At 37.7% G+C, this 10,723-nt stretch overlaps 1 pseudogene; it reads right to left on the bottom strand.

Moving 5' to 3' along the window:
• Positions 1 to 4,591: 4,591 nt before the first annotated feature.
• The window catches only part of LOC120319964, a 31,645-nt pseudogene continuing 25,513 nt past the window's right edge, over positions 4,592 to 10,723 (bottom strand).

Raw genomic sequence — 10,723 nt, 5'->3', positions numbered from 1 at the left:
TGATGCATTGCAGTGCCCCATGTAATTGATAAATATGATGTAAAAACAGTTTGACTAGCCCCCGCGCTGATGGAATTTTCAGACATGGAACAAAATGTACTTGTTTAGAAAATAAACCAGTCATAACCCATATTATGTTATTTCCTAGCTTTCAGGGAGTTTCACTATGAAATCCATGAAGAGCTCTCTCCAGGGTGCTGATGGCTCAGCCATGATCTAAAAGAACTCTGGGGTTTTTCCTTGTCACTGTTTGGCTGAAGCAGAAACAAGGCAACTTGCTACATACTCTCAATGTCCTTTTTGAGGCATGGCCACCAGAACAGTTTTTTTTTTAAATCAGGTGTAAAGTCTTTAGAAAATCAAAGTGTCCCACCACTTTGGAGTTGTGACTTTTCTTTAAAACCATCAATTTTTGAATCTCCAGTATATAGAGCTTACTCCCTACTCAAGCCAGCCCATCTTGGATCAAGTGAACATTCTCATGACTTTGAAACCACCTGTCTTCCTTTACCACAGTTTAAGAACTGTGGTCAATTCATTGTCTATTAGACACCTCTCCTTTGTCTGCACTCAGATGGTCACCTGGCTGGCTAAGAAGTGGGACAGAAGCACTGGTTTGATTATTTCTGCTTTAGGGTAATTGTGTTGAGGCATATGCAATAAAACATCATCTAGAAAGTAATATGAAGATGAAATGGTTAAAGTATTGCACTCATTGCACTTGCTTCAGACATAGTTTCTGTGGGGTTTTTAATGCCTCTAGATTTTTATAATGTTTATGATCAGTTCATATTTTAAAAATTACTTTGCTTCCTTCCAGGTAGTGCTCCAAGAGCACTGCATAAACCTCCTTCTACCACACAGCCCACCTTTGCACCATCTCTGACAGTTTTCTAGAGGGTTTTTCTGTAACAGCACAGCCATGACAGCTACATTGTTAGCATCTGTTTGAATGAAAAATAGAGCCCATAGCTTAAGTTGCTTTAAAACTGGTTCAGCAACGAACAATATTTTTAGCTTCCTGAATGCTACTTGTCCTTCCTCTATTTTAGAGGTTGATTGGGTTGGGTTTGTTCCCTCCTCTTTGGGCTTTAACAGGTTTGTAATAGGAAGGGCTATCTGGAAAAACGATGGAATGAATTGCTGGCAAAAGTTAGTGAGGCCCAGGAAAGTTTGCAGTTACTTCTTGATTTGGTATGGAGCCCACTCCAACACTGCTTTGAGGAACCATTTTAATACCCTCATGTGAAATACAATAACTCAGTTAATCTATTTTGTTTTGATGGAATTTGCTTTTAGAGAGTTTGGCATACAGATTGGCAGCTCATAGTTTCTGAAGGACTACCCTCACCAGCTTCACATGCTCAGCTTTTATTTTAGTGTAAATCAAAATGCTACCCAAATACACTAGCACCCCCTTATACAAGTGCTCATGTAGAACTTCATTGATCAATTGCATGAACATGGCAGGGGAAGACTTTGATAGCCCAGTGGGCAATTCCATTCATTCATCCCCTTCTCTGATCCTGGCAGTGGTAGTAAGCCTCTCATAAATCCTGCTTGGTGAATATCTTGCCCTTAACCAAGTGGGTAAGGGGTAGCCATTCTCCACACATACCACACACACTTTCTATAGTCAAAACATAGATGAATCATCCTATCTTTCTTTTCTCAGAAAAGAGCAGGAGCCATTATCTGGGATCACACTGGTTGGGTGAAACCTCAGGCAAAATTCTTGTCAATAAACAGCCACAGTTCCCCCACTCCCATGAGGCCATAGAATATAGTTTCAGTTTTGGTAGTTTAGCCCCTGTCAGGATTTCTATAGCACAGTCTGTAGATCATTTGGGAGGGAGTTCATCTGACCCCTTTTCACTGAACACCTCCCTCAGGCCCTGATACTCCTTAAGTAAGATTGAGAAGGTCCTTCCCCTGCATGGTTGCCCCAATTCCCACTGTCGAGGTGTTGCCTTCTGGATTTTCCCTCATTCCCAGGAAGGCTTGCCTGTTTGGATTTTTAGTATCCCCCTCCTCCAAATCACATAGGGGTTCCATTTCTTTAACCAAGTCAGCCCTAGTACCAAAGTGCCACTATAAAGCTCAAAGTCTCTAAATGGGGCCTCATTTTGCATTTCTATGGGCTCTGTGATGAAAGTTGCCAGGATGCCCCCTGCTACTGAACCAACTAGCTGGCAAAAAACAATTGGGACTTTTAGCCGTCTCAGTTAGATTCCCAGGTTTTTTTTACCAGTGCTATTTTAACTAGGTACCTGGTGCAGCCTGAGTCTAACAAGGTCTTTAAACTAGCCTTTAGCCCCAAAATGTGAATGTTCAGTTCTATGGAAGACGTTACAGGTATGATCAGTCAGTGAAGTTGGAGTTCCCTCAGCCTGTTTTGGTGATGGGTTGAATTCAACAACTTCCACTCCCATCAGTGCCATTTCTCTACTACTGGCTTGGTGACTTTCTCTGCAGCTCTGGGGTTTGTTTTATTGGTCAGGTAGTTGGCTGTGCACTTGGCCATCCTATGCACTTCTTGGCCACACTTGAAGCAGTCAGTGAAGTGAGTTTCTGGGGCTTGCAGCTTGGTCACCTCCCTCTTTTTTTCCATGGCCATGCCACATGATACTTGTTGCATTCCTGATCAATTTCCACCTCCTCTAGGACATACCTATTGTGGAGGTTTGCAGGGGCTCCCCTCGAGATGCAGATATTGTACAAGTCATCATTCAATCCATTCTTGAAACAGCTGATAAAGATGTCCTCAAACTCTTCTAGATCCTCTTACCATTCACATCATCAGTTGCCACAACTGCCTCAGGTGAGGCTCTGCCTTGCCAATATTTTTTCTTGCCAATGCCTATGGACTATTTGGGTCTCCATGAGTCTCCCAGACTGATGACTCCCCCATCCATTTAGAGAGGACCAACTGGGGAGGAGCCCTAAATGAGCTTCCTCTTGGTTGCTGCCTTGAGCTGACATTGTTTGCATAGTCCCCATCCCACAGCTGGGTGCCTCTCTGGGTTGACCAAGTATGCAGATTCTTCCTAAGGAAAGACCTTAGGAAAGTCCCTCAGGAAAGTAAAACTGTTGACTCCATTGAGGTTAATCAAAATAACTTTTACTGAGAGAAAGTGGGTGCAGAAAAGTTAACTGGAATCTGAAGTTTCCACATGAAGCACAAAGCAATTCTTTTATTTCCCCAAATCCAAACCCCCTAATCAGTCCACTGGCAGCCAATGTGATGCCACAGGGTTGTTTTGAGAATGCTGAGGTATAGCAAAAGCTCTCTTCCAATCAAATGGCAAGACACCAGCATGGTGAACATGACAGCCAGTCTCCCAGTTCTAGGAAGAAGGCAGTAGCAAGTAATTATTAAAAATCTTACCAATAAAATCCAGTGATTTGCAAGATAATCAACTGGACTCAAAATGGTCTATAGAGAATAATATTTTATGGAAAAAATACTTGCTAGTAAAATGATTTTTTTTCAAGTCTAATTTTAATTTCTTAAAATTCCCTTCAGAACAAATAGGTCATTGCTTGGATTTAGAAACAGCTATACCAGGAGTTCCCCTTTCCATAGTTGGTTGGAATGGAAATATTGTATAAGCATTGGCTGCCAGCTTATTTCATTACATAATTAAAGGAATAGTTATCAATTCTAATGCCCTAAACAGCATAGGAAAATGTTAGTTGCAAAACATTTTGGGAATATCTGCTCATTTGAACAAATTGGATAAAGTGGGCATGCTCCATGACCAATTACTTAAATATTGCCATTTTCCATAGCCACCCCTGTCCTGTAAAACCTTCCACATATTATCCATCAGGCTACATGCTCTTAACATTGTGTAAATCCTTGAAGTATTGCCCTTGTAAAGAAATATTGACAGCAAATTGAAGAGATCCTAAGTGACAACAGGAGAAAACTAAAACAGGAACCTGTGGCCCATTAAACCAGATTACTTTTATCTGCTGACCATATCTCAACTCCAGTACAGCTGTCATGTTGACCTAATGGGAAGCAGTTAATAATAATAATGTCAAAGGAAGGTATTTATCCCAGGGATTCCAACATAAAAGCTGTAATTTTCATTGTATCTTCAGTTTATGTGGCCATGTCTTTCATATGCAGTGGGCCAAAAGAATAAGAACTCTGGCTCTGCTTTTTCCCAGGAATGCTCAGCTTTGTTGGGCATGCACTACACTGTATACTGTATAAACTGTACAAAATTATGTTCCATTTTCAAAGGGATTTAGTTGATTTAGATGTCAGATTATGACCTCTATATGTGTATGCCAGAAAATGAGCAGAGTGGACATAGAAAACTAGGAAGTAATAAGTAAAGAAGTTAGTTAGTTGGTTAGTTAGTTAGTTAGTTAGTTAGTTAGTTAGTTAGTTAGTTAGTTAGTATTAAAGTAAGTAAGTAAATAAGTAAGTAAGTATAAAAGGAAGGAAGGGAGGAAGGAAGGAAGGAAGGGAAAGAAAGAAAGAAAGAAAGAAAGAAAGAAAGAAAGAAAGAAAGAAAGAAAGAAAGAAAGAAAGAAAGAAAGAAAGAAAGAAAGAAAGAACATAAATCATGAATATACAAGTTATGTCACTTAAATATCTTCTGGTTATATTGATGATGAAGCTACTGCAAAATTGACATCGTCAAATTTTACGACTGATTAAGTGCTCTCTTTTGTTCAGTTCTGGTCTCAACAGAATAATGTAGCATTTGGGAGCAAAAATGCAACCCAGCAATCCAGCACTGGAGGATAAGATGGAGAAGATCTCCACAGTGACCAAATTTTTTCCCTTTGTGCCCAGGTAAGTTGGAACAAAAGTCAGCCACACAGTGCAAAACACCAGCATGCTGAATGCAATGAATTTGGCTTCATTAAAAGTGTCTGGCAACTTCCGAGCAAAGAAAGCTACAGTGAAGCTGGCAATGGCCAGCAAGCCCAGGTAGCACAAAACAAGATAAAACATGATGGGTGATGACTCATTACACTGAAGAACAATTTCTTTACTCATCGAAAGCATATCACTATCCGGGAAGGGGGGAGATGTTGCAAGCCACACAACACAGATGCCTACTTGAGGAAAAGTACAAGAAAAAACAAGAAGATGGCCAGTTTTCTCCCTGTCCACTTCTTCATCTTGGATCCTGGATGCTTGGCCATGAAAGCCAGAACTACAATAAGAGTTTTTGTCAACACACAAGAAACTGCCATGGTGAAAATGACTCCAAAGGTAGTTTGACGGAGGAGACATGTTATTGTTAGTGGTCTTCCAAGGAAGAGCAATGAGCAAAGAAAACAGAGCAGAAGTGAGATGAGCAGAAGGTAGGAAAGGTCACGATTGTTGGCTTTCACTATGTGAGTATTCTGATGCTTCCAAAATGTCTTCAAGATCTGAACAGTAATAGTAGACAGCAAGACTGTACAAGTGGCTATGCTGATACCTAATGGTTCTTCATAGGACAAATAGCTAATGACCTTTGGAATGCATCTGTTCTGTTCCTTGTTTGCATACTGATCCTGTGGGCATTTAAAGCAATTATCCATATCTGCAAAAGTTCACAAAATTAAAAGGAAAAAATGTAATAATGTATGAATTTTTATTTCCTTTCTGTTAGCATATTGTAGCAGTGGAATCGGTAATGACATTGTATGTGTATGTGTGTGTTTGTGTGTGTGTGTATGTATGCATGTATGTATGAATGCATGTATGTATGTATGTGTGTATATATGTAAACTGTAAAAGAGCTAATAGTTGGCCTATTATTTAGAATGAACAAAGAACATCACTTTTTATGTGACAAGTTGTTTCTGGTTGATCTGACTTAACATAAATTGTGCTATGAACAAAAATGACAAATTTAGGCAGTGTTCTGTGCAGTATATAGTAATTTCTTTTAGTGTTTACATTATTTTCTGATCTTTACGGACACCAGGCAATAATAAAGAATAATTTAAAAAGAAATATTTAAAAAAACAAGGATAATAAAGCAACTCATAATATTTATAAATAATATTGTGAAAGATAACCATTGCTGAGGAGAATGAAAAGAATGATTGATGCCTCCTGGGCAGTGTTGTTCCAGCAGATGAAAAACTAGGATACAAGCTAGTGGTTGAATGTTTCCTGGCCAAAGTTGCCCCATTTTGCTTGTGCTGAAGCTTATTTCTAGGTGGGGAGAACATCACTGGGACTAATATTATTCGGTTACCAGTTAATATAAATAGATTTCCTAGTAATCCTAATTAAGAAGTGGTGAAAGAATGTTAAACAACTCTTTGGCTTTACATACCATTTTCTCAACACACATGTCGGATACTGTATAGACAAACAGGATGTGTTTATTCATATTATAAGAAAGGGAGAAAACAGCTATAGAAAAAGATGTTGCATTAGTTTTTTGTTGTAGGCTTTTGTTGTAGTTGTGGTTGCTCAATCTGTTTATTTTAAGCTACCACCTCACCTGTTTTGTTAGATATCCACCCTTTTAGACAAGGCACACAACAACCATTATCTCTCCTTTGTTTCTTTCTGATAACCGGGCTGACAATTGGCATTACATACAGAGATAGGTTATGTTTGTTGGCAAGACAACATGAAGGAGAACATCCTCAAAATTTTGGTCTCAGAAACATTAATGCTTGGGTTACATATTGGTATGCAATGAAAGTTTGTAGTTTCTAAGTAGAATGACTCCTACTAGAACTTTTTTCAAAACAAAATAAAAAAAATCCTTAATATTAAATAATTGAGTTAGCTGAGATTTTTACAGTTTAGGAAAATGTGAGTTATGTGAAAGGAAGATAATCCTGTTGTTTCATCTTTTACCTATTTACCTCACCTGTTTTGTTAGATATCCACCCTTTTGGACAAGTCACACAATTGTAACAACAAAATGGTTCTCCCTCCTTAGTTTCCTTCTGGTAACCAGGCTGACAATTGGCATTACACACAGAGATAGGTTGTGACTGTTGGCAAGGTAAGATGAAAAAGATCATTCTCAAAGATATGGGCTCAGAAACATTAATGCTTGGGCTAAAACATGCCAAGCAGTGACATTTTCTAGTTTCTATGTAGAATGATTCATACTTAAACTTTTTTCAACATGAAATAAAAAAAGTATATTCCTTAATATTAAATAATCGAGTTAGCTGAGATTTCTACAGCTTGGGAAAAAGTATCAATCTTCTAAGCGGGACATAATGCTGTTCCACAATAACAACTACATAATTACCGTATATGCCGGCGTACAAGGAGACCCGCGCATAAGACGATCCCTGTCTTTATCGCCGAGTCGCATTCCTAGAACGTCATCTTATATGCCGGAAACTACCAGTATTTCCGGCGTATAAGATGACTCGGCGTATAAGACGACCCCAGTCTTTGGCGGAAGTCTCCTTATACGCCGGCATTTATGGTATCAGCATTTCCAAATGATGTTTTTACACAATGTAAATTCTGATTTTGGAATTCTGAATAATCAATGGAAAACTCTTAGTGTAGTAGAAAGTATCACATTGCTTATGGCTAATACTGACAAAGGAAAAACTTAAGGGTACTTGATTAAATATTCTGAACCCTTTTCTTGGGTTCCCTCAACTCACTGCACATTGAAGAAAATCTAGAGAACTCTAATTAGGAACCCATGACATTTTCTGGAAGAACTGATATAGGACTCATCTGAGGAAGGGAATATATTTCAATCCATATTCACTGGAATTAATAGCATGAAGATCTGTGAAAAAGGCAGCTGAAGTCTTTCAACAAACAATAACGTTTTTTACCTGGTTAAATCCATGATGCCATACTATCTCTTCTTCCTTAATGATAAGTTTTTTATGTGGAGGTGCCCATGGATCCATCCTTCCAACTTTCACTCCAATGAAAGATTGGTTTGGGAATGTGATCCAATTTATGATGTCAAATCCTGCAAGCAGAGAGCCTTCCTGGTCAAAGGAAATTTGATCTCCAGCACTATTGTTAAATGATAATCTTTTCAGCCGATAAGAAAGCTGAAATGGGAAACAAAAAGGCAAAAGTGATTGAGGTTTTGTTCGATCCATTTCTTGGTTCATGGACATTGTAAAGGAGGCTCACCTGATAGTAAAAAAATAATTTCCGCATCACACATAATTCTTCTATTTGTAAACTTCCTTACATAAATACTTTTCTAGTCATGTTGCTTTATTTTGTGATTGGTTAACTTTGGATTTGAAACCAAAACACGAGAATTTGGGGGAAAAAATGAAATAAAGAATGGAACTTTTTAAATTTTTAAATTCACGATCATAATATAATTATTGGACTTCAGTTATCATTATATCTCATATATACAATTGTATATATTGTTGTATCCCACAGTTTGATGTTCTGCTCTGTATAGTATATTGTATAGGATACTATAAACTATATACTATATAGTATATAATATACTATAAAGTGTATATGCATATATATATATTCATATACACTATATAATATATTATATACTATATAGTATAGTCGATCCTGAGATGTGAACACAAGTGCTCGAGAGAATGACAGAAGAAATCTTTACTCCGATTCCCCCTCCCACCTATCAGCTGTTCAGCAGGGAATGCTGGCACAGTCTAGGAACCAAGCGCAGACGTCTACGGAACCCGTTTGAACCACCTTGTTAGAAACGGTCTCTCAGCCCTGAAGATGTTGGGGAGTTTTCCCAACGAAAGCTTGGCAACCTTTTAATATAGTAAAATACTTTAATTAAAGTATTTTAACTTTAAACTCTCCTGGTGAATGCGCTTTATTCATTCCATTTATAATTATGCCCGGGAGTCGCATTTTCACCATACGTATACTATTATATCTCACAGATTGATATTTTTATTTGTTTGTTAACTGAAATTTCAATCATTTTATGGAAATGAATTCAGGATGGCAGTTAAGTTTACTCAACCAGAATAAATGTTCATTACCTATAAATATAACTATAGATAATCTTTAATTCTACTGGCTAGGACAGATAGATACTGCAACTCTGCCATATGAAAAGTACCAGACATCGTTTTCTATGCCACAATTTTTGAGCCATTACCTGCCAGAGCTGCTGATTCAGATGTTTTCTTCTCTCCCTTCCATCCATTGCCTTGTGTCTGGAGACTGATGCATAGATGGCATGTAAGGCATGAGCCACAGCATAAACAGCATTGTAGATGCTATAGCTTTGGCCTGAGATCCTCATTGGAAAGACATGCTCAGGAAGATTCTCCAGATTTTCCATTCCTGTGCAGGCATCCCTATTCTTAGGATGGAATCTAGAATCCTGGAATGGACAGTCAAATATCCGAGCCCAGAAATCTCTGATGAAACCATCCCCTTCTGAATTCAAAGGGTTTCTCTTCTGGAGAAATTTATGGAATCCCTGGATTTCGTTAGAGTGAACTGTAACAAAAAATGAACCATGGAATTCGAGTATAGGCCAGTCAGAACATGCAATGATGTTTTTCAGCTCCATCCCAGCAGTCATAAGCCAAACATGGCCTTTAGGTTTTTCTATCAGATACTCAAATTTGGAGAGCAACCATCTCAAAATCACCATGGAACGCATGTCTCCACTAAAAACCAGCACTTTGGCTTTGCTGTTCATGACTTCATAGTATGTTTTTTCTAAACAACTAATGTGGCTTTCACCATGACACAAAATGAATGTATATATGTTTGCAGTACAGATACCATTTTTTGCAAATTCTGGAATGATGACGTTCATGACACACTCTAAATGCATCCTGTTGGCAATAAAGAATTCAATCCAATTCCAGTTGAAATGCTGGATTAACTTCATAATCCCTCTATACTGATAAAGTACATTTGGAATCATTTGAAAGTAGTAAAGCAGATGGTCCTTTTCTGTTACCACCATTCCAGAGCCATATATGAACTGAAAAGACATTCAGATAAGAAATAGGGTTTCTCAAAAGGCCAGTAATAATAATAAAATACCTCCTTCCTGAAACTTTTTGCAGTTAAGAGATTTTTATCTTTCCATCCGTAGTCTTTTATTGTTTTTATAAAATTTCTATATTTTAATGAATCATGTTTTGAGTGAAAGACAATGAAATTCATTCCTATTTTGCAATAATATAGGAGGCAGTTAAATATAATTCTGAGCAAAATATAGATGACATTAAGCTGGCAGGAATAGCTAACAACTCAGAAGGCAAGCACAGAATCCAAAAAATATCTCAATAGACTTGAACTATGGGTCCTATCCAATAAAATGATATTTAATGTGGAGAAAAGCAAGGTTTTACACTTAGGCAGGGAAAACCAAAGGTACAAGTACAGATTACGCAAAATCTGGCTCAAAAACAGTAACTGTGAGAAGGACCTTAGAGACCATTCTAGTCTTTGTGCTTGAAGTAAAAATAAATGAAATTTTTATTTTGGGTTTTACCAATTAGATAGACTTGATGTTATCGAAATGGCTAGCTTATGTTATATTGTAAAAGTAAAAAGTTGAGGTATGAAGTTGATACTCAACTTTGTTGCACCAAGGGAAGCTGGAAGTTAAAGCCTTTTTTTCCTTTTTTCTCTTCTCTACCTCACTTCCCCATTCCCCTTTCCCTTCCCTATTTTTTCCACTGTTTACTTTTGTATTTTCATTGTATCGTATACTGTAAACTAATAAAACTTGAAATGATCTAAAAGCTGAAAATATGGCTTTGATGGGAACAT

The sequence above is a fragment of the Crotalus tigris genome, unplaced genomic scaffold (assembly GCF_016545835.1).
Source record: "Crotalus tigris isolate CLP2741 ecotype Arizona unplaced genomic scaffold, ASM1654583v1 scf7180000021055.717220, whole genome shotgun sequence".
Taxonomy (NCBI): Eukaryota; Metazoa; Chordata; class Lepidosauria; order Squamata; family Viperidae; genus Crotalus; species Crotalus tigris.
The sequence above is the reverse complement of the archived record's forward strand: the minus strand, read 5'-3'. Positions and strand labels throughout refer to the sequence as shown.